The sequence below is a fragment of the Salvelinus alpinus genome, chromosome 2 (genome assembly GCF_045679555.1).
Source record: "Salvelinus alpinus chromosome 2, SLU_Salpinus.1, whole genome shotgun sequence".
NCBI lineage: Eukaryota > Metazoa > Chordata > Actinopteri > Salmoniformes > Salmonidae > Salvelinus > Salvelinus alpinus.
In genome coordinates this window covers 83,646,014-83,671,013 of record NC_092087.1, presented here as the reverse complement: position 1 = coordinate 83,671,013, position 25,000 = coordinate 83,646,014, and the positions used below count along the sequence as shown (strand labels likewise).

At 42.5% G+C, this 25,000-nt stretch overlaps 1 protein-coding gene and 1 long non-coding RNA gene across 2 annotated transcripts in view; one reads left to right on the top strand and one right to left on the bottom strand.

Moving 5' to 3' along the window:
* LOC139567966 (uncharacterized) overlaps positions 1-25,000 on the top strand; it is an 86,698-nt gene that overhangs the window by 19,686 nt on the left and 42,012 nt on the right. The gene's annotated exons all lie outside the window — the stretch shown is intronic.
* Positions 8,492-10,564, bottom strand: LOC139567967 (uncharacterized). The gene is made up of 2 exons (XR_011673485.1): positions 9,769-10,564; positions 8,492-9,372 (listed from the first exon to the last, which is right to left on the bottom strand). It is a non-coding gene; the product is annotated as an uncharacterized lncRNA (long non-coding RNA).

Genomic DNA, 25,000 nt, shown 5'->3' with positions numbered 1-25,000 from the left:
GAGCCGTTACGACATGGAACTCCCTTCCATCTCATATTGCTCAAGTGAACAGCAAACCTGGTCTCTACAAACAGATAAAGCAACACCTCACGGCACAATGCCTCTCCCCTATTTGACCTAGATAGTTTATGTGTATGTATTGATATGAAGGCTACGTGTGCCTTTTGAAATGGATGTAGTTCTGTCCTTGAGCTGTTCTTGTCTATTAATGTTCTGTATTATGTCATGTTTCATGTTCTGTGTGGACCCCAGGAAGAGTAGCTGCTGCTTTCTCAACAGCTAATGGGGATCCTAACAAAATACCAAATGCACACACACACACACACACACACACACACACACACACACACACACACACACACACACACACACACACACACACACACACACACACACACACACACACACACACACACACACACACACACACACACTCAAACCCCTCCCATGGTGGTAGACTGGGCATGCTGTGGCTCATTGGAGCCAGTTCTGTTAATACTATTGTGTTGTGGACAGAGATGGTGGATGGGTGTAAGCATCTGATTCCAAAGGTCGCAAGTTCAAATCCAGCAATAGAAAGTTGTTTTTGAGTTTTTGTTTTAAGCCTATCCCAAAACTCTTACCATAAACATTCAGAGTTAATGCCTAAACCTAACCATAAACACTTCAAAATGTGACGTTTGCAACAACTTTGATGTATGAGACACGTGGATGAACGTCTAATTCTGACGTGAGACTGTGAGACCTAGTTGGATTCCCAGGACCACCCATATTTATAAATGTTTGTACGCATGACTGTAAATCGCTTTGGATATAAGCGTCTGCTAAATTGCATATATCATATCATATATTTGTATATATTTATTATATTATACACAATAGGGAAACCCATACGTTGTTAACCATTCATGATTACTGCAGTTTAGGCTCCTACAGAGCTAAATGATACTCACTGTGTTGAAAGTGGTCTGACATCAGCTCTGTAATCCCATCTACTCAGTGTGACTGTCGTCACACCAAAGTGACTCGTAGAACAGCAGGTTCACTGTTATGGTAAATACCCCTACACACTGACCTAGGGTCATTTCTGTGTTTTACCCTCTAATGGTTGATATGAACCTATATCTGATCCTAGATCTGTGACTATACAGGGCGCTGCCACTGGGACTCATTGACATCATAAGTGATTCACAGTCATTTACATTTACATTTACATTTTAGTCATTTAGCAGACGCTCTTATCCAGAGCGACTTACAGTAGAGTGCATACATTTTATTACATTTTACATACTGAGACAAGGATATCCCTACCGGCCAAACCATCCCTAACCCGGACGACGCTATGCCAATTGTGCGTCGCCCCACGGACCTCCCGGTTGCGGCCGGCTGCGACAGAGCCTGGGCGTGAACCCAGAGACTCTGGTGGCGCAGCTAGCACTGCGATGCAGTGCCCTAGACCACTGCGCCACCCGGGTAATCTACTACTCTGTTATTGAAGATGAATAATAGAATGGAGGTATCATACCACTGTCAAACTGTCTCACTGAGGAGATAATAGAGCTGTATCACTTTCAGTAGTGATACAATAATAGAGCTGTATCACTCTCAGTAGTGATACAATAATTAAGCTGTATCACACTCAGTAGTGATACAATAATAGAGCTGTATCACTCTCAGTAGTGATACAATAATAGAGCTGTATCACTCTCAGTAGTGATACAATAATTAAGCTGTATCACACTCAGTAGTGATACAATAATAGAGCTGTATCACTCTCAGTAGTGATACAATAATAGAGCTGTATCACTCTCAGTAGTGATACACTAGTAGAGCTGTATTACTCTCAGTAGTGATACAATAATAGAGCTGTATCACTCTCAGTAGTGATACAATAATAGAGCTGTATCACTCTCAGTAGTGATACAATAATAGAGCTGTATCACTCTCAGTAGTGATACAATAATAGAGCTGTATCACTCTCAGTAGTGATACAATAATAGAGCTGTATCACTCTCAGTAGCGATACAATAATAGAGCTGTATCACTCTCAGTAGTGATACAATAATAGAGCTGTATCACTCTCAGTAGTGATACAATAATAGAGCTGTATCACTCTCAGTAGTGATACAATAATAGAGCTGTATCACCCCAGTAGTGATACAATAATAGAGCTGTATCACTCTCAGTAGTGATACAATAATAGAGCTGTATCACCCTCAGTAGTGATGCAATAATAGAGCTTTATCACACTCAGTAGTGCTACAATAATAGAGCTGTATCACTCTCAGTAGTGATACAATAATAGAGCTGTATCACTCTCAGTAGTAATACAATAATAGAGCTGTATCACTCTCAGTAGCGATACAATGATAGAGCTGTATCACTCTCAGTAGTGATACAATAATAGAGCTGTATCACTCTCAGTAGTGATACAATAATAGAGCTGTATCACTCTCAGTAGTAATACAATAATAGAGCTGTATCACTCAGTAGTGATACAATACTAGAGCTGTATCACACTCAGTAGTGATACAATAATAGAGCTGTATCACACTCAGTAGTGATACAATAATAGAGCTGTATCACTCTCAGTAGTGATACAATAATAGAGCTGTATCACTGATGGTTGTAGACAGGTAATGTATTGAGGTGTTACCAGATGGCTGTAGACAGGTAGTGTATTGAGGTATTACCAGATGGCTGTAGACAGGTAGTGTATTGAGGTATTACCAGATGGCTGTAGACAGGTAGTGTATTGAGGTATTACCAGATGGCTGTAGACAGGTAGTGTATTGAGGTATTACCAGATGGCTGTAGACAGGTAGTGTATTGAGGTGTTACCAGATGGCTGTAGACAGGTAGTGTATTGAGGTATTACCAGATGTTGTAGACAGGTAGTGTATTGAGGTATTACCAGATGGTTGTAGACAGGTAGTGTATTGAGGTATTACCAGATGGTTGTAGACAGGTAATGTATTGAGGTGTTACCAGATGTTGTAGGCAGGTAATGTATTGAGGTATTACCAGATGGCTGTAGACAGGTAGTGTATTGAGGTGTTACCAGATGGCTGTAGACAGGTAGTGTATTGAGGTATTACCAGATGGCTGTAGATAGGTAGTGTATTGAGGTATTACCAGATGGCTGTAGACAGGTAGTGTATTGAGGTATTACCAGATGGCTGTAGACAGGTAGTGTATTGAGGTGTTACCAGATGGCTGTAGACAGGTAGTGTATTGAGGTATTACCAGATGTTGTAGACAGGTAGTGTATTGAGGTATTACCAGATGGTTGTAGACAGGTAGTGTATTGAGGTATTACCAGATGGTTGTAGACAGGTAATGTATTGAGGTGTTACCAGATGTTGTAGGCAGGTAATGTATTGAGGTATTACCAGATGGCTGTAGACAGGTAGTGTATTGAGGTGTTACCAGATGGCTGTAGACAGGTAGTGTATTGAGGTATTACCAGATGGTTGTAGACAGGTAATGTATTGAGGTGTTACCAGATGTTGTAGGCAGGTAATGTATTGAGGTATTACCAGATGTTGTAGACAGGTAGTGTATTGAGGTGTTACCAGATGGCTGTAGACAGGTAATGTATTGAGGTGTTACCAGATGTCTGTAGACAGGTAATGTATTGAGGTGTTACCAGATGTTGTAGACAGGTAGTGTATTGAGGTGTTACCAGATGTTATAGACAGGTAGTGTATTGAGGTGTTACCAGATGCCTTTAGACAGGTAGTGTATTGAGGTGTTACCAGATGCCTTTAGACAGGTAGTGTATTGAGGTGTTACCAGATGGCTGTAGACAGGTAGTGTATTGAGATGTTACCAGATGGCTGTAGACAGGTAGTGTATTGAGGTGTTACCAGATGTTGTAGACAGGTAGTGTATTGAGGTATTACCAGATGGCTGTAGACAGGTAGTGTATTGAGGTATTACCAGATGTTATAGACAGGTAATGTATTGAGGTGTTACCAGATGTTGTAGACAGGTAGTGTATTGAGGTATTACCAGATGTTGTAGACAGGTAGTGTATTGAGGTGTTACCAGATGTCTGTAGACAGGTAGTGTATTGAGGTGTTACCAGATGTCTGTAGACAGGTAGTGTATTGAGGCAGCCCAGCCTCACATTCAATTCGCGCATATATGTACAAAATGTATTTCAGCAGATTTCGTGCGTTTTTGTGCATTTTTGGGGTGGTTCAATTAGTTTGAAAATACACTAATTTCTGTGCTACTTAATTCGTGCAAAAAGACACGAATTTAACCAGTAGGCGACACACAAGCCGTTGCAACAACCATAGACGCGATCGCGTGTATTTATTTATTTTACGTTATGAATATATAAATATTTTGTCTTTTTTTAACCATATAACCATAAGAGGTTATATATATATATTGTCTTTTTTTAATCCCTATTAAAACATTGTGGTTTTATGCCTATATGTACTGTTTTCGATTTTTCTGAACAGACTTTTCAGTATAGAATGAATGTAAGCAATGCATGATGGTTAATGTTGTTTTATTCGGTTGTAGTTCCATGTATTTCTTAAAAAATAAACGTGTAAACCATTTTTATTGAACAGAATGTAACTGAAAATACAATGGCAGCCTTGCCATTGTCCATCAATAACAAAACATTTTTTTTTTCGTATAACATTTGGGGAAACGTATGCAGTCATTGTAGTCTTACATTTTGTTGGCCAACCAAAATTACCAAAACGTTAACCCGTAATAAGGCTAGGGTGGCTGAGTGTAAATACATGGCTCTGAGTGTAAGCACCTTTTCACTAGAAACGTTCTTGTGTTCAAATTACCGTCAGTGCGAAATAGCTAGAAAGCTTTCGTATTTCCACTTGGCTGCACCTACGGTTACGATAACGATAAATCAAGTGCAATACCTGCGTCGACCTGTGTCGAGCAGCAAAACACCGGAAAGCTTCTAGCCTACCGGAAAGTTACAAGAAGAACAAAAATAGTTACCTCATCCGGTCATGTGACACTCTGGATGCCCCCTAAAAGCAATTTCAACCGTTTTGAAAAATGACGCCTGGTAACCCCCAAAAAATACCAGGTGCATGAAAACCTCCATAAATCACTCAGGTCATTGACTCGAGAAGAAAAAACATAAAATATTTTCCAGAAGAAAAAATATAGAATATTTTTTGAAAACCTCCATAAATCACTCAGGCCAGCACCCATGGATTTGGGGCGGTAGTATAGCGCTCCCAGAGCGGGTATGGAAGTCTGGATCCCCCCTAAAAGCATTTAAGGCTCTGTGTGTCTTTAAGCACCATACTTTTTCACTCCATCCTTGCTGTGTGTGTGTGTGTGTGTGTGTGTGTGTGTGTGTGTGTGTGTGTGTGTGTGTGTGTGTGTGTGTGTGTGTGTGTGTGTGTGTGTGTGTGTGTGTGTGTGTGTGTGTGTGTGTGTGTGTGAGAGAGCTTTTCTTTGACATCTGTTTAGAGAAATTACTGATTTACAGTTCATGAGGGTTGACCGATTCACACATTTAAAGTTTTGGAAAGATCTGACTTTTTTAAACCCAAAATTCACAGCGCCTTCCATTTAAACCATAATAAAACAAATAATACGTAGTTATGTTCTAGCTGCGGGTCCAGTTTTCACATTATGTTTAGCCCTATGTGAGGCGACCTCGAATCCCAAGTTTCGGCTCGATAGGTCATTCGGTGCCCGAGCAAAACCTTAATTGGTGCTGAAATTCCACTTTTTTCCATGCCTTGCTACGGGGTCCTTGAATGAGCTATCGGACAGAAATGTCGGGGTCCGTCTCTATGGGCCGAGCCGGTTTCAATGCACCTAGTCTTGCAACTCTGGGACTTTTCTAAATGTCACCATTTTGTAATGCTCAAAATGAATTGAAGTCAATGCAAATGCACCGAGGCTTTTTATCGGTCCGAGAACCTTCTAGAGCCACATAACTCACCGTGCTTAATCGACCTGAGCTCTAGAACAGGTTTGTAAAGTTTCAGAACTCTAGGTCTGACGGTTCTTTAAAAGTTCAAACAAAAGTAACTATTGCAGGCACTGTCTGCCTCTAAGCCCCTCAGTGTGTCACTCCATCCTTTCTGTGTGGGTGTGTACATTTTTCCTTGAAATCTGATGGGATGAATGACTGATTTACAGTTCATGAGGGTTGCCTATTCACATATATTAAGTTTTGGAAAGATTAGACTTTTTTAACCCTTCGAAACAGCCCTTTTGACACCAATTATGGCACTTCCGGTTGGCACAGGAAGCTCAAAGTAAACACATATCCTCATTGGAGTGGGCTTTTACAGAATCCTGAGTTTTAAGTCTATACGTTAAGAACTCACTGATTTACATATGGTTGAATGCACTATTTCTCTCAAACTGCAGGTTGGGTATGGCAAACACTTTTAGGGTGATTTAACCACTTCCAGTTGCTCCAGGAAGCTTAGAATCGACACAGGTAGACCTCATAGTGGCCTGATGGATTGTCATTGAAGACAGGTTCATAAGGCATTATTAACCCACATAGGCTTCAGGTTGAATTTAGGGGAGCAGGCAATGTATTCCTATGGGGAGACATGTCATTGTAAACTGTTTGATGTAAACACCTTCTTTTAACTATTAAGGGTTAATGCCACACAGTCAATGTTAGGCTTGCACAGATCGGGAGGACCTTAGGAACGTTCCTGAGGTCAAATTGTGCTTCTAACCTTAACGGTTCTCTCTCTGTCTCCCAAAAGCAAAAAAATATGAAATTGAGGTCAAAGGGTCATTTGGGTCATTCTTCTTGTCCCTGTCGCTGCACTCAGACCGAGCTAGCTACGGTCAAGCGGGGCATCTCGTTGAACTCGGCACGGCCTGGAGATAATGGCAATGCCATTGCAGGCTTTGTGTGTCTTTAAGCACCGTACTTTTTCACTCCATCCTTTTATCCCCTTTTCTTCGTGGTATCCAATCGCTAGTAATTACTATCTTGTCTCATCGCTACAACTCCCGTATGGGCTCAGGAGAGACGAAGGTCGAAAGCCACGCGTCCTCCGAAGCACAACCCAACCAAGCCGCACTGCTTCTTAACACAGCGCGCCTCCAACCCGGAAGCCAGCCGCACCAATGTGTCGGAGGAAACACCGTGCACATGGCCCCCTTGGCTAGCGCGCACTGCCCCCGGCCCGCCACAGGAGTCGCTGGAGCGCGATGAGACAAGGATATCCCTACCGGCCAAACCCTCCCTAACCCGGACGACGCTAGGCCAACGGACCTCCCGGTCGCGGCCGGCTGCGGCAGAGCCTGGGCGCGAACCCAGAGACTCTGGTGGCGCAGCTAGCACTGCGATGCAGTGGCAGAGCTTCGAGACCCACTTAAAAAATGTTCGTCTGAACACACTGCAACTGGATCTGTAATTTTTCTTTTTTAACTCCTTTTTGTGAACATGACCAATTTGTCAATGTACGATTTCTCTTAAATTACGATAGATAAATGGCTGGTTCTTTTTTTCCTGACACCGTATGCTTATGTACTTTGACGTGAAGCGGTCAAATTAGCACCCTACTTTACGTTTTTGACCTTTAACCCTTTCACACGTACCATCACACGGGTGTGATCGTTCTACAGTGGTCCCTGAAGCGTACGATCACACCCGTGTGATTAGAACACTCATTTAGAACGCTCGTTTAGAACGGCCAGTTTCGAATGACGCAACAATCAGCGTTTGAGCTGGCCACACTTTTTTCAGAAACTATTTACACAAACACAGTCCTTACAAAGTTATGTCCAGAATGTGAGCAGTTTATTTTTGGATTCAATGTTCAGATATTCACAGAAGAATATATAGCATAACACAATCATCCTAACCGGAAAATTGTAGGCTACATTTGTCCTAGCGCTGAGGAAAGATTGACCCAACACAAGCAGTCATATTTTCTAACTCTCGGCTGACATAAACTACAATATGAATTAGCTAATAGCAATTATTATGTATAATTAATCACATCACGGGTGAGCACACCATTGATCGAAATAATTAGGTAAAGCACTTTTTAGAAATCGAAAGTAATCCGACGATTAGTTTCAGCGCGCAGCCATGCATTTTTTTTTTCTCACAGAAACCGAAGATAATAAGAGAAGACGAGATGAGTTTGGTCTGTTTATAGTATGCATGTTGAAGGGGTGTGTCGTCTACCGTCGTTCACATCCCACCATTCATTTCCGGAAGTCCTCAAAAAACGAGTGAACTCTTACTCACCTCATTTTGTTATAACATCTTTGGTCAAACAGACGATTACGTGAACCCAGAATGCATTGAACGTCAACAAACATGACTACACAGCTGGAATTAGCTTAGCTCATCATAATCAGTACAACCTTCAAAAAAGTATTTTACACACATAATATGTGCCCATTACAATCTGTGCAAGAATCGGAATGCATGATTTGTCACCTAGATTTGAAAACATGTGAATAAAACCGTAAATACACAAATAATTGCCACACAAAACATTTTCTGATAGTGATTTATTGATACAAGTGGCGCGTGCCGGCAGTCAACCACGTACCCTCTCACTCTAAACCATTCAGTGTTGTTGTTTATGTATGTAGCTAGTGAGATGACCTGAAGCATTAGCAATGTCTTTCAAAAGGAGACAACAAACAAATGTGGAAATTCTGGAGATTTTTTAAAATTCTGACAATGAGTCTGAGTATGAAAGTCAGGAATCAGATTCTGACAGTGACAGTGAGGAGCTGCCCCCCAACCTTGTAGCCATTGAGAACCCTGAATCTGAATTTCCCTTGTCCACTGACAAAGTCCCAGTTCCCTTTGAAGATGCTGGTGGTGATGGAGGCATACCAACAGTGGATGAAGTACAGGAGTTCTGTGGTAGCTGGAAGGCCACCAGTCATTTCACCCCTCCTGGCCCTGCTGTTTCACCCCTCCTGGCCCTGGTGTTTCACCCCTCCTGGCCCTGCTGTTTCACCCCTCCTGGCCCTGGTGTTTGCTTTGATGAGTCCCAGTCTGGAGTGCAACGCCCCTTGCCATTTCCAACTGAGGCAGAGTGCTTCAAGTTGTTTCTGACAGAGGAGCTGGTGGGAGACATAGTAGAGACCAATCGCTATGCCTTGGAGCTACAGGATAAGAGAGAGCCAGGAGTGGGGGACAACCACAATTAGTGAAATGTATACATTCCTGGTGACAGTAAAGACTGCTTTCTAGTTCTGCTGCTGACTGCATTTCATCAACGCTACTACCATCCTAAATGACCCGTTATACAAAATAAGAAATGTTAACAGCTGGCAGTAAAGTGGCATGACAAACGAGACGTCCATGTCCTCTCCACTGTCCATACAGCAACCATGTCGGCCACAGGGAAGGTGGACCACCTGACGGGAGAGAGAAACAAACCAGACAGAGAAACATGAAACCAGACTGCGTGCTTGACTATTACCTCAAAATGGGGGCAGTGGATGATAAACAGCTTTGTGGAATGCACTCAGAAAACGACCAAGTGGTATAAGATATTTTTAAATTTTTCCAGGGTAGCGTCAAAATACAACATGCCAATACTTCTGACGCATTTAGCATTGTTTTACAGAACTAATAGAATAATGTAACTAGCTACATAAGCACGATTGAATATAACACCATAAAAGGTGAGTAACGTTACCTCGCGTGTCCGCGGTTATAAGGAATATATACAAATATATTATGCTCCATTCACACAGTGAGCTATAATAGAAACGGTATAACACGACACAATAACGTAATTAGGCACTTACTTTGATAGAAACGCAGTCTTGATTTGAAGATGGGTGTCTGGAGTGACGACTCTAGCACTGAGACGCTGTGCCACTTGGGAGTCATAAGGCCAGGGTAGCTTCAAAATACAACACATGCTAATACTTCCCTGACGCAATTAGCATTGTTTTCCAGAGCTAATAGGAGAATGTAGCTAGCTACCTAAGCATTGAGTATAACACCATAAATGTTATGAAATGAGTAACGTTACATCGCGTGTCCGCGGTTATAAGGAATATACACAAAAACATGATGCTACAGTAGAAACGACATAACACGACATGCAGAAACTATTATAACGTAATAAGGCACTTTGATAGAAACGCACACATTTCCAAAGGTATTATTGGTAACGAAAACAACTTTGATTTCGATGCAGGCGACAGATGGAATAATATGAACACGTGTATGCAGGACGGCAGATGAGTAAATGTCCTGCACAAACAATTGAGAAGTGTTTGGGGAATTTTGTCCGGGTCAGAAATGTCAAAAAAATTAATTGGTCCGCAAAAGTAAAAATGACTACTTTTATGTGAATGAATGAGGCGGAACACACCTCATTTCAAACTGTTATTAGAAAATAAAAAACTTGTTAGAAATAATTTAAAATTGACAAATAAAAACAGGCTGCGTGCTTTTGTTTGAGGGCAGCGCGGATGAAATGTACTGTTACATAACAAACACATTCTGGAATGGAGAGAACGTTCTAATATCACGTGCATAAAAAAACTCACGCTGGGGCGACCGTTAGAGATATTTGGAACTCACGCATGAAAGGGTTAATCCCAGAAAAATGGCCATAACTCAAAAAGCGTTGAGGCCTCGACGCCATCTTGTTCGGGGCCAACTGTCCATTACGTCTTCGAAATATTTTCCGTTTAGGAGAAAAGGCCACATGCATTTGCAATGTGCTTGTGCATTTGCAATATTATTTATTTTCCCTCTGGTGGGAATTTCCTAGACTGCGGAAAAATGACCAAAATGTGTTATTTTTATAAAACGGAAACCGAACGTCCGAGAGATTTAGTTTGATGACTTCCTGAAAGATCTCTCCCCCGCGCACGGCCCGACGCCGTCCGCGAATTTTAGAAACGTTGCAGGACGTCTAGTAAGGGACCTTACATTTGCAATGTGGCGTTTCTCACTAACCATATGGCGAGTGCTAAAATGTTCCCTTAAGGTATGGAAAGGCCTTGGAAAGGCCATAAGTGTAAGCCAACATAATTCATTATTTTACATTAACATGTAATACATGCATTATGAAGAAAATGGTGTAATTTAGGCTCCACGAAATATGAAATGGGTTATGAAGAAAATCGTGTATGGTTGCCTACATGACAAAAAGGCGTTCTGATTACAAGTGCACCAGTATCCAAAGTATTAAGCGAAATCAAGCACAGAAAACAGCATTGGCATTAATAAAACAATATTTCCCACGAATTAAGTCGCAGGTAAATGTGCGTCTTTTCTCAAAAATTCTGTTCAGCAAGTCTAAAACAGTACATATAGGCATACAACGACACATTTTAAAACATGGTTAAACAAAGACAACATTTCTGTATATTCATGACGTTGAATTAGCCATTAAGAAGAACAAAAATGAAATACAAATTATCGCGTCTACATGGTTGTTGCAACGGCTTGTGTGTCACCTACTGGTTAAATTTGTGTCTTTTCGCACGAATTAAGTAGCACAGAAATTCGTGTTTTTTCAAACGAATTGAACCACCCCAAAAATGCACAAAAACGCACGAAATCTGCTGAAATACATTTTGTACATATATGCGCGAATTGAATGTGAGACTGTGTTGATTGAGGTGTTACCAGATGTCTGTAGACAGGTAGTGTATTGAGGTGTTACCAGATGTTGTAGACAGGTAGTGTATTGAGGTGTTACCAGATGGCTGTAGACAGGTAGTGTATTGAGGTGTTACCAGATGACTGCAGACAGGTAGTGTATTGAGGTATTACCAGATGGCTGTAGACAGGTAGTGTATTGAGGTATTACCAGATGGCTGTAGACAGGTAGTGTATTGAGGTATTACCAGATGGCTGTAGACAGGTAGTGTATTGAGGTATTACCAGATGGCTGTAGACAGGTAGTGTATTGAGGTATTACCAGATGGCTGTAGACAGGTAGTGTATTGAGGTGTTACCAGATGGAGGTAGACAGGTAGTGTATTGAGGTGTTACCAGATGGCTGTAGACAGGTAGTGTATTGAGGTGTTACCAGATGGCTGTAGACAGGTAGTGTATTGAGGTGTTACCAGATGGCTGTAGACAGGTAGTGTATTGAGGTGTTACCAGATGTCTGTAGACAGGTAGTGTATTGAGGTGTTACCAGATGGCTTTAGACAGGTAGTGTATTGAGGTGTTACCAGATGTCTGTAGACAGGTAGTGTATTGAGGTGTTACCAGATGGCTGCAGGCAGGTAGTGTATTGAGGTATTACCAGATGGCTGTAGACAGGTAGTGTGTTGAGATTGTTGGAAAACAATATGAGAAGCAAAACATGACTGGATGTGCTGTCTCTCAATCTCTCCCTCTCTCTTCATCTCCCCCTCTCCCCCTCTCCCTCTCTCTTCATCTCCCCCTCTCCCTCTCCCCCTCTCCCTCTCTCTTCTACTTTCCCTTCTCCCCCCTCTCCCTCTCTCTTCATCTCCCCCTCTCCCTCTCCCCCTCTCCCTCTCCCCCTCTCCCTCTCTCTTCTACTTCCCCTTCTCCCCCCTCTCCCTCTCTCTTCATCTCCCCCTCTCCCTCTCCCCCTCTCCCTCTCTCTTCTACTTTCCCTTCTCCCCCCTCTCCCTCTCTCTTCCTCTCCCCCCTTATCCCCCTGCTGTACCGCTCCTCTCTTTTACTCTTTCCCTCTCTCTTACACTGGCCCCATCTCCCTTTTTCTTTTTCACTCTCGCTCCCACTCTCTCTCTCCCTTTCGCTCTTTTTCACTCTCTCTCGTTGTCTCGTTCTCTCTTTCACTCTTTCACTCTCTCTCTCTCTCTTTCTTTCTCTCTCTCTCTTTATTTCTCTCTCTCTCTCTCTCTCTCTCTCTCTCTCTCTCTCTCTCTCTCTCTCTCTCTCTCTCTCTCTCTCTCTCTCTCTCTCTCTCTCTCTCTTTCTTTCTTTCGCTCTCTCTCTCACACTCTCTCTCTCTCTCCCCTTTGTTTTCCTCTCTAAGTGTAATTAGTCCTGCTCTGCAGCAGTAAAGCATGTGCATATTTAATCTAAACAAAACTTTTATCACTGTGTGGTTGTTATTCCCGCTAACCTCTTGAAGGGAGTTGACAGTCTGGGCCACCAGCTGACAATGCCATCTCTCGAAAGCCCTTTAAAGAGCGTGTGTGTGGGCATATGTGTGTGTCTGAAACCGCCGCGAGACACTTCCTGTGGCACAGCTTTCCTAAGAGTTGACACCAGCAGCAGACTCCACTAACAAGCGAGGGATGGAGGAAAATGAAAGAGAGAGAAAGTTGTTAGATCTATTACTATTTAAATGAGCCATCACAGCAGCATGACTGGTTACCTGTTGCCACAAGAAAAGGACAACCAGTGAAAAACAAACACCATTGTAATAGGGAGAGAGAATAAAGAGATAGGGAGAGAGATAGGGAGAGGGAGATATTAAAGAGATAGGGGGAGAGAGAGAGAGAGAGAGAGAGAGAGAGAGAGAGAGAGAGATTTGTCACGGCCTGATCTGTTTGACCTGTCTTTGTGCTTGTCTCCACCCCCCTCCAGGTGTCGCCCATCTTCCCTGTTATCCCCTGTGTATTCATACCTGTGTTCTCTGTTTGTCTTTTGCCCGTTTGTTTTGTTGGTGGAACCTACCAGCGTTTTCCCTCTTGCTCCTGTCTTGTCTTAGTTTCTGTTTTCTAGTTTTTCCCGGCTTTGACCCCTCTGCCTGACCTGACCCTGAGCCTGCCTGCCGTCCTGTACCTTTGCCCCTATACTAGTAATACACTTTTGTTACTTTGACACTGTCTGCATCTGGGTCTTACCTGAAACGTGATGAGATTAAAGAGATAGGGAGAGAGAGAGATTAAAAAGATGGGGAGAGATATAGATTAAAGAGATAGGGAAAGAGAGACAGGTTAAAGAGATAGGGAGATTAAAGAGACAGGGAGAGAGAGATATGAAGGCGTCCACATGCTTCCCAGCCGAAACAGTTCAGAAGAGTTTGTGCATATATAATGATGACGTGGTTTTTTCAGCTGTTCGGGGACACAACATTTTTTCTAGTGGCAAGCCAAAGTCGATAGTCAAAGTTTACGCCCCTTCGTTGTGATTGGTCAACAGTAGGGATTCTTCAATAAAGTCTTTGTTGTCATTCATGAGATTGTTTTGTTGTTGACAAATACTGCACCAAACTCCTTAGTTAGAAGTAAAATTGCGCGACTCAGATCTCCTCTAAAACGTCAACATTTATGACAGATGCCTTGAGTTATCATAGATTAATTCTGACTATTTTTAGGAAGTGTATACAGGCTGCGGAGTCTTAAAATAGACAAACAGTACTATTGTCGCTTTTCAAGCTAAGGGCTTTTGGGGGAGTACGCAGCACACTCGTTAGGATCGTCTGAATTCAGCTAGCTGGCAGTGGAACTGAAGCGTGCTGTAGCCTTAAGAGAGAGAAAGAGACAGGATTTAGATGGCCAGGGCAAATCAACTGAGTTATGTTGATAGAGAGAGAGAGAGAGAGAGTGTGTGTGTGTGTGTGTGTGTGTGTGTGTGTGTGTGTGTGTGTGTGTGTGTGTGTGTGTGTGTGTGTGTGTGTGTGTGTGTGTGTGTGTGTGTGTGTGTGTGTGTGTGTGTGTGTGTGTGTGTGTGTGTGTGTGTGTGTGTGTGTGTGTGTGTGTGTGTGTGTGTGTGTGTGTGTGTGTGTGTGTGTGTGTGTGTGTGTGTGTGTGTGTGTGTGTGTGTGTGTGTGTGTGTGTGTGTGTGTGCGTGCGTGCGTGCGTGCGTGCGTGCGTGCGTGCGTGCGTGCGTGCGTGCGTGCGTGCGTGCGTGCGTGCGTGCGTGCGTGCGTGCGTGCGTGCGTGCGTGCGTGCGTGCGTGCGTGCGTGCGTGCGTGCGTGCGTGCGTGCGTGCGTGCGTGCGTGCGTGCGTGCGTGCGTGCGTAAACAGTCAGTAGTCTTTAGGGAGCGTCTGGTCATTGACACTAGATGTTCTTCTCATGGAATATTTACACCCAGAGCCCAGACTGTGCGTCTCAAATGGGACCCTATTACCTGTTTAATGCACTACTTTCAACTAGAGCCCTATGGGCCCTGGTCAAAGTAATGCACTAAATAGGAAACGGTGTGCCATTTGGGACACGGGCCAAGATAGAACCGATGCCCGTAGAAACAGAATGAAATAGCAGAGAAAGATCAGAGGAATGGAGAGGAGGAGAATATATGTTAAGAGAAATAGGAAGGCAGTTTAACTTCTTGCAACTATAGGGGGTGCTGTTCCGCATTAGCATATTTGGGTCTCCAAATTAAACTGCCTCGTGCTAAATTCTTGATCGTACAATATGCATATTATTGTTATTATTGGATAGAAAACACCTTCTAGTTTCTATAGAAGTTGGAATTTTGTCTCTGAGTGGTACAGAACAATTTCTACAGCACTTTTCATGACAGGGTTCAGATTTCAGAAATTTTTACCTCTGATCTGGGGTCTGTTTTTAAGGCGACAGTGAATGCTATGAAGAAACCGACACTGCCTACGTCTTCCTCTGGGTGTCTGTACGTCATCACGTTTTCAATGAAATCGATGGGACATTCACAGCCATTATAAAAGACCAAAATGTACAGAGACCCCCCTTTCTCATCGTGCGCCTGAAGCGTGAAGGACATCGGACCTGCCTCGTTCCAAATCGTTTTCTAACCAGCAATATTTCTCCGGTCATGTTTTCAGTCGTTATAGTTGTTAAAAACATCATAATGTAGTTAATTTGAACCGTTTTATAGCAATTTATATCCGTTTAGTGCGATTTTGAGGAATTTCTTTGTCGTGCCCTTTTTAGCTTTGGAAACGTTTCGGGGTGTCGGTCGTTGGTGGTGGACATTTCGAAGGACAGAGGACATCTATCGACCAAAAGACGTTTATAACATAGAAAGGATACATTGCCCAAGAATATGATGGAAGAACAGCTCAAAGTAAGCAATATTTAATATGATAAATCGTGTTTCTGTCGAAATATTTTAAACGCATATTTCGCCATTTTGTTTGGTATAGCTTCACTTGGCGAACCCTGTATTGAAAAGTAAGGATAATTTTAAAAATGTAAATCAGCGGTTGCATTAAGAACTCATTTGTCTTTCGATTGCTGTCAACCCTGTATTTTTTAGTCAAGTATATGATTAGCTTTCAATTAAACTAGATCACTCTGATAGATGACGTCAGACATATTGAGGCTTGATTTCCTAGTATTTTTATTGTGTAACCACGGTTTTGTATGGCTAAATATGCACCTTTTCGAACAAACTGTATATGTATGTTGTAAAATGATGTTACAGGAGTGTCATCGGAAGAATTCTGAGAAGGTTAGTGAAAAAATTAATATCTTTTGGCGGTGATTACGTTATAGCGCTCTTTGGCTGGAATCGATGCTCTGGTAACGTTTGCACATGTAGTATGCTAACTTATCGATTTATTGTGTTTTCGCTGAAAAACGCTTAGAAAATCTGAAATATGGTCTGAAATCACAAGAACTGGGTCTTTCCATTGCTATGCTTTGTCTATTTTTATGAAATGTTTTATGATGAGTAAATTGGTCATACACGTTGCTCTATCTAGTAATTCTAGTCGATTTGTGATGGTCGGTGCAATTGTAAACTGTGATTTCTACCTGAAATATGCACTTTTTTCTAACAAAAACTATCCTATACCATGAATATGTTATCAGACTGTCATCTGATGGTTTTTTTTATAGGTTATTGGCTATCAATATCTTAGTTGAGCCGAATTGGTGATAGCACCTGAAGGAGTAAGAAACTGATGGAGTTAGAATAGTGGTGTATTTTGCTAACGTGTTTAGCTAATAGATTTACATATTTTGTCTTCCCTGTAAAACATTTTAAAAATCTGAAATGGTGGCTTTATTCACAAGATCTGTATCTTTCATCTGGTGTCTTGGACTTGTGATTTAATGATATTTAGATGCTACTATCTACTTGTGAAGCTATGCTAGCTATGCTAATCAGTGTGTGGGGGGGGTGGGGGGTGATCCCGGACCCGGGGTAGAGGCTCGTGAAAGGTTAAAGAACTACAGAGAGAGATAGAAGAACTGATGATGGAGAAATATACATTACTTTGAGAAAGACAATCTGAGAGGTACAGAGAGAGAGGTAGAGAGAGATAGATAGAGAGAGAGATATATACAGTGGGGAGAACAAGTATTTGATACACTGCCGATTTTGCAGGTTTTCCTACTTACAAAGCGTGTAGACGTCTGTCATTTTTATCATAGGTACACTTCAACTGTGAGAGACGGAATCTAAAACAAAAATCCAGAAAATCACATTGTATGATTTTTAAGTAATTAATTAGCATTTTATTGCATGACATAAGTATTTGATACATCAGAAAAGCATAACTTAATATTTAGTACAGAAACCTTTGTTTGCAATTACAGAGATCATACGTTTCCTGTAGTTCTTGACCAGATTTGCACACACTGCAGCAGGGATTTTGTCCCACTCCTCCATACAGACCTTCTCCAGATCCTTCAGGTTTCGGGGCTGTCGCTGGGCAATACGGACTTTCAGCTCCCTCCAAAGATTTTCTATTGGGTTCAGGTCTGGAGACTGGCTAGGCCACTCCGGGACCTTGAGATGCTTCTTACGGAGCCACTCCTTAGTTGCCCTGGCTGTGTGTTGCGGGTCGTTGTCATGCTGGAAGACCCAGCCACGACCCATCTTCAATGCTCTTACTGAGGGAAGGAGGTTGTTGGCCAAGATCTCGCGATACATGGCCCCATCCATCCTCCCCTCAATACGGTGCAGTCGTCCTGTCCCCTTTGCAGAAAAGCATCCCCAAAGAATGATGTTTCCACCTCCATGCTTCACGATTGGGATGGTGTTCTTGGGGCTGTACTCATCCTTCTTCTTCCTCCAAACACGGCGAGTGGAGTTTAGACCAAAAAGCTCTATTTTTGTCTCATCAGACCACATGACCTTCTCCCATTCCTCCTCTGGATCATCCAGATGGTCATTGGCAAACTTCAGACGGGCCTGGACATGCGCTGGCTTGAGCAGGGGGACCTTGCGTGCGCTGCAGTATTTTAATCCATGACGGCGTAATGTGTTACTAATGGTTTTCTTTGAGACTGTGGTCCCAGCTCTCTTCAGGTCATTGACCAGGTCCTGCCGTGTAGTTCTGGGCTGATCCCTCACCTTCCTCATGATCATTGATGCCCCACGAGGTGAGATCTTGCATGGAGCCCCAGACCGAGGGTGATTGACCGTCATCTTGAACTTCTTCCATTTTCTAATAATTGCGCCAACAGTTGTTGCCTTCTCACCAAGCTGCTTGCCTATTGTCCTGTAGCCCATCCCAGCCTTGTGCAGGTCTACAATTTTATCCCTGATGTCCTTACACAGCTTTCTGGTCTTGGCCATTGTGGAGAGGTTGGAGTCTGTTTGATTGAGTGTGTGGACAGGTGTCTTTTATACAGGTAATGAGTTCAAACAGGTGCAGTTAATACAGGTGGAACGTTTCACCCAGCCTTGTGTAGATCTACAATCTTGTCCCTGACATCCTTGGAGAGCTCTTTGGTCTTGGCCATGGTGGAGAGTTTAGAATCTGATTGATTGATTGCTTCTGTGGACAGGTGTCTTTTATACAGGTAACAAACTGAGATTAGGAGCACTCCCTTTAACAGTGTGCTCCTAATCTCAGCTCGTTACCTGTATGAAAGACACCTGGGAGCCAGAAATCTTTCTGATTGAGAGGGGGTCAAATACTTATTTCCCTCATTAAAATGCAAATCAATTTATAACATTTTTGACATGCGTTTTTCTGGATATTTTTGTTGATATTCTGTCTCTCACTGTTCAAATAAACCTACCATTAAAATTACAGACTGATCATTTCTTTGTCAGTGGGCAAACGTACAAAATCAGCAGGGGATCAAATACTTTTTTCCCTCACTGTATATACAATATGACATTTGTGATGTCTTTATTGTTTTGAAACTTCTGTATGTGTAATGTTTACTGTTAATTTTTATTGTTTATTTTACTTTTGTATATTATCTACCTCACTTGCTTTGGCAATGTTAACACATGTTTCCCATGCCAATAAAGCCCCTTGAATTGAATTGAATTGATAGATAGATAGATACATAGATAGATACATAGATACAAAGTGAGATATATATATACAGTGGGGAGAACAAGTATTTGATACACTGCCGATTTTGCAGGTTTTCCTACTTACAAAGCATGTAGAGGTCTGTAATTTTTATCATAGGTACACTTCAACTGTGAGAGACGGAATCTAAAACAAAAATCCAGAAAATCACATTGTATGATTTTTAAATAATTAATTTGCATTTTATTGCATGACATAAGTATTTGATCACCTACCAACCAGTAAGAATTCCGGCTCTCACAGACCTGTTAGTTTTTCTTTAAGAAGCCCTCCTGTTCTCCATTACCTGTATTAACTGCACCTGTTTGAACTCGTTACCTGTATAAAAGACACCTGTCCACACACAATCAAACAGATTCCAACCTCTCCACAATGGCCAAGACCAGAGAGCTGTGTAAGGACATCAGGGATAAAATTGTAGACCTGCACAAGGCTGGGATGGGCTACAGGACAATAGGCAAGCAGCTTGGTGAGAAGGAAACAACTGTTGGCGCAATTATTAGAAAATGGAAGAAGTTCAAGATGACGGTCAATCACCCTCGGTCTGGGGCTCCATGCAAGATTTCACCTCGTGGGGCATCAATGATCATGAGGAAGGTGAGGGATCAGCCCAGAACTACACGGCAGGACCTGGTCAATGACCTGAAGAGAGCTGGGACCACAGTCTCAAAGAAAACCATTAGTAACACACTACGCCGTCATGGATTAAAATCCTGCAGCGCACGCAAGGTCCCCCTGCTTAAGCCAGTGCATGTCCAGGCCTGTCTGAAGTTTGCCAATGACCATCTGGATGATCCAGAGGAGGAATGGGAGAAGGTCATGTGGTCTGATGAGACAAAAATAGAGCTTTTTGGTCTAACTCCACTCGCCGTGTTTGGAGGAAGAAGAAGTATGAGTACAACCCCAAGAACACCATCCCAACCGTGAAGCATGGAGGTGGAAACATCATTCTTTGGGGATGCTTTTCTGCAAAGGGGACAGGACGACTGCACCGTATTGAGGGGAGGATGGATGGGGCCATGTATCGCGAGATCTTGGCCAACAACCTCCTTCCCTCAGTAAGAGCATTGAAGATGGGTCGTGGCTGGGTCTTCCAGCATGACAACGACACGAAGCACACAGCCATGGCAACTAAGGAGTGGCTCCGTAAGAAGCATCTCAAGGTCCTGGAGTGGCCTAGCCAGTCTCCAGACCTGAACCCAATAGAAAATCTTTGGAGGGAGCTGAAAGTCCGTATTGCCCAGCGACAGCCCCGAAACCTGAAGGATCTGGAGAAGATCTGTAGGGAGGAGTGGGCCAAAATCCCTGCTGCAGTGTGTGCAAACCTAGTCAAGAACTACAGGAAACGTATGATCTCTGTAATTGCAAACAAAGGTTTCTGTACCAAATATTAAGTTCTGCTTTTCTGATGTATCAAATACTTATGTCATGCAATAAAATGCAAATTAATTACTTAAAAATCATACAATGTGATTTTCTGGATTTTTGTTTTAGATTCCGTCTCTCATAGTTGAAGTGTACCTATGATAAAAATTACAGACCTCTACATGCTTTGTAAGTAGGAAAACCTGCAAAATCGGCAGTGTATCAAATACTTGTTCTCCCCACTGTATATATATAGAGAGAGAGAGAGAGAGAGAGAGAGAGAGTGACAGAGCGAGAGAGAGACTGTAGCTTCAGAGACAGATAAAGAGAAAGATGAACAGATGAAATGGAAAAGTGGGCATAGAGACAGAACAGAGTGATAAAATCAGAGGGAAAAGATGAAAACAAGCTTTGAAGTGTAGCAGGTGAACATGTCGCCTCCACCCGGTTTGATTGTGTCCGTGTGTGTGTGTGCGTGCGTGCGTGCGTGCGTGTGCGTGTAGAGGGCTATAAACAAGATTTATGTGGGCAGGCTGTGTGCTTTTGAAGAGAGAGAGGGTAGCATGGGGTTCCCTATATTTGTGTGTGTAGAGGAGCAGGCTGGTTACAAGAAAGAGACGTCGATTTCGGACGTTTGAAAAGGTTCTGAGAACGTCGATATATATGCTTTCCTCAGTGCTCACCAAGAAAACAACACCACTGGGCCTGACCTCACGAGGCTCAGAGTCAGAGCACACTACTGATACCACTGTACCACAGCACTGGGCCTGACCTCACGAGGCTCAGAGTCAGAGCACACTACTGATACCACTGTACCACAGCACTGGGCCTGACCTCACGAGGCTCAGAGTCAGAGCACACTACTGATACCACTGTACCACAGCACTGGGCCTGACCTCACGAGGCTCAGAGTCAGAGCACACTACTGATACCACTGTACCACAGCACTGGGCCTGACCTCACGAGGCTCAGAGTCAGAGCACACTACTGATACCACTGTACCACAGCACTGGGCCTGACCTCCTTATTTTAAGTTGTTTCTGTTTTAACCCTATAAACTCACGGAAGTAACCCTGTAACCATGTGGAATTAACCCTGTAACCATGTGGAATAAGCCCAGTAACCATGTGGAATTAACCCTGTAACCATGTGGAATTAACCCTGTAACCATGTGGAATTAACCCAGTAACCATGTGGAAGTAACCCTGTAACCATGTGGAATTAACCCTGTAACCATGTGGAATTAACCCTGTAACCATGTGGAATAAACCCTGTAACCATGTGGAATTAACCCTGTAACCATGTGGAATAAACCCTGTAACGATGTGGAATTAACCCAGTAACCATGTGGAATTAACCCTGTAACCATGTGGAATTAACCCTGTAACCATGTGGAATTAACCCTGTAACCATGTGGAATAAACCCTGTAACCATGTGGAATTAATCCTGTAACCATGTGGAATTAACCCTGTAACCAGGTGGAATTAACCCTGTAACCAGGTGGAATTAACCCTGTAACCAGGTGGAATTAACCCTGTAACCAGGTGGAATTAACCCTGTAACCAGGTGGAATTAACCCTGTAACCATGTTGAATTAACCCTGTACTACCCTATAACAGATCATTCAGTATGACTATAGAGGTCTACTGTACTGTACTACCCTGTCACAGATCATTCAGTATGACTATAGAGGTCTACTGTACTGTACTACCCTGTCACAGATCATTCAGTATGACTATAGAGGTCTACTGTACTGTACTACCCTGTCACAGATCATTCAGTATGACTATAGAGGTCTACTGTACTGTACTACCCTGTCACAGATCATTCAGTATGACTATAGAGGTGTACTGTACTACCCTGTCACAGATCATTCAGTATGACTATAGAGGTCTACTGTACTGGACTACCTTGTCACAGATCATTCAGTATGACTATAGAGGTCTACTGTACTGTACTACCCTGTCTCAGATCATTCAGTATGACTATAGAGGTCTACTGTACTACCCTGTCACAGATCATTCAGTATGACTATAGAGGTCTACTGTACTGTACTACCCTGTCACAGATCATTCAGTATTACTATAGAGGTGTACTGTACTGTACTACCCTGTCACAGATCATTCAGTATGACTATAGAGGTCTACTGTACTGTACTACCCTGTCACAGATCATTCAGTATTACTATAGAGGTGTACTGTACTGTACTACCCTGTCACAGATCATTCAGTATGACTATAGAGGTCTACTGTACTGTACTACCCTGTCACAGATCATTCAGTATGACTATAGAGGTCTACTGTACTGTACTACCCTGTCACAGATCATTCAGTATGACTATAGAGGTCTACTGTACTGTACTACCCTGTCACAGATCATTCAGTATGACTATAGAGGTCTACTGTACTGTACTACCCTGTCACAGATCATTCAGTATGACTATAGAGGTGTACTGTACTACCCTGTCACAGATCATTCAGTATGACTATAGAGGTCTACTGTACTGGACTACCTTGTCACAGATCATTCAGTATGACTATAGAGGTCTACTGTACTGTACTACCCTGTCTCAGATCATTCAGTATGACTATAGAGGTCTACTGTACTACCCTGTCACAGATCATTCAGTATGACTATAGAGGTCTACTGTACTGTACTACCCTGTCACAGATCATTCAGTATTACTATAGAGGTGTACTGTACTGTACTACCCTGTCACAGATCATTCAGTATGACTATAGAGGTCTACTGTACTGTACTACCCTGTCACAGATCATTCAGTATTACTATAGAGGTGTACTGTACTGTACTACCCTGTCACAGATCATTCAGTATGACTATAGAGGTCTACTGTACTGTACTACCCTGTCACAGATCATTCAGTATGACTATAGAGGTCTACTGTACTGTACTACCCTGTCACAGATCATTCAGTATGACTATAGAGGTCTACTGTACTGTACTACCCTGTCACAGATCATTCAGTATGACTATAGAGGTCTACTGTACTGTACTACCCTGTCACAGATCATTCAGTATGACTATAGAGGTGTACTGTACTACCCTGTCACAGATCATTCAGTATGACTATAGAGGTCTACTGTACTGGACTACCTTGTCACAGATCATTCAGTATGACTATAGAGGTCTACTGTACTGTACTACCCTGTCTCAGATCATTCAGTATGACTATAGAGGTCTACTGTACTACCCTGTCACAGATCATTCAGTATGACTATAGAGGTCTACTGTACTGTACTACCCTGTCACAGATCATTCAGTATGACTATAGAGGTGTACTGTACTGTACTACCCTGTCACAGATCATTCAGTATGACTATAGAGGTGTACTGTACTGTACTACCCTGTCACAGATCATTCAGTATGACTATAGAGGTCTACTGTACTGTACTACCCTGTCACAGATCATTCAGTATTACTATAGAGGTGTACTGTACTGTACTACCCTGTCACAGATCATTCAGTATGACTATAGAGGTCTACTGTACTGTACTACCCTGTCACAGATCATTCAGTATGACTATAGAGGTCTACTGTACTGTACTACCCTGTCACAGATCATTCAGTATGACTATAGAGGTCTACTGTACTGTACTACCCTGTCACAGATCATTCAGTATGACTATAGAGGTCTACTGTACTGTACTACCCTGTCACAGATCATTCAGTATGACTATAGAGGTGTACTGTACTACCCTGTCACAGATCATTCAGTATGACTATAGAGGTCTACTGTACTGGACTACCTTGTCACAGATCATTCAGTATGACTATAGAGGTCTACTGTACTGTACTACCCTGTCTCAGATCATTCAGTATGACTATAGAGGTCTACTGTACTACCCTGTCACAGATCATTCAGTATGACTATAGAGGTCTACTGTACTGTACTACCCTGTCACAGATCATTCAGTATTACTATAGAGGTGTACTGTACTGTACTACCCTGTCACAGATCATTCAGTATGACTATAGAGGTCTACTGTACTGTACTACCCTGTCACAGATCATTCAGTATTACTATAGAGGTGTACTGTACTGTACTACCCTGTCACAGATCATTCAGTATGACTATAGAGGTCTACTGTACTGGACTACCTTGTCACAGATCATTCAGTATGACTATAGAGGTCTACTGTACTGTACTACCCTGTCACAGATCATTCAGTATGACTATAAAGGTCTACTGTACTACCCTGTCACAGATCATTCAGTATGACTATAGAGGTCTACTGTACTGTACTACCCTGTCACAGATCATTCAGTATTACTATAGAGGTGTACTGTACTGTACTACCCTGTCACAGATCATTCAGTATTACTATAGAGGTCTACTGTACTGGACTACCCTGTCACAGATCATTCAGTATGACTATAGAGGTCTACTGTACTGTACTACCCTGTCACAGATCATTCAGTATGACTATAGAGGTCTACTGTACTGTACTACCCTGTCACAGATCATTCAGTAT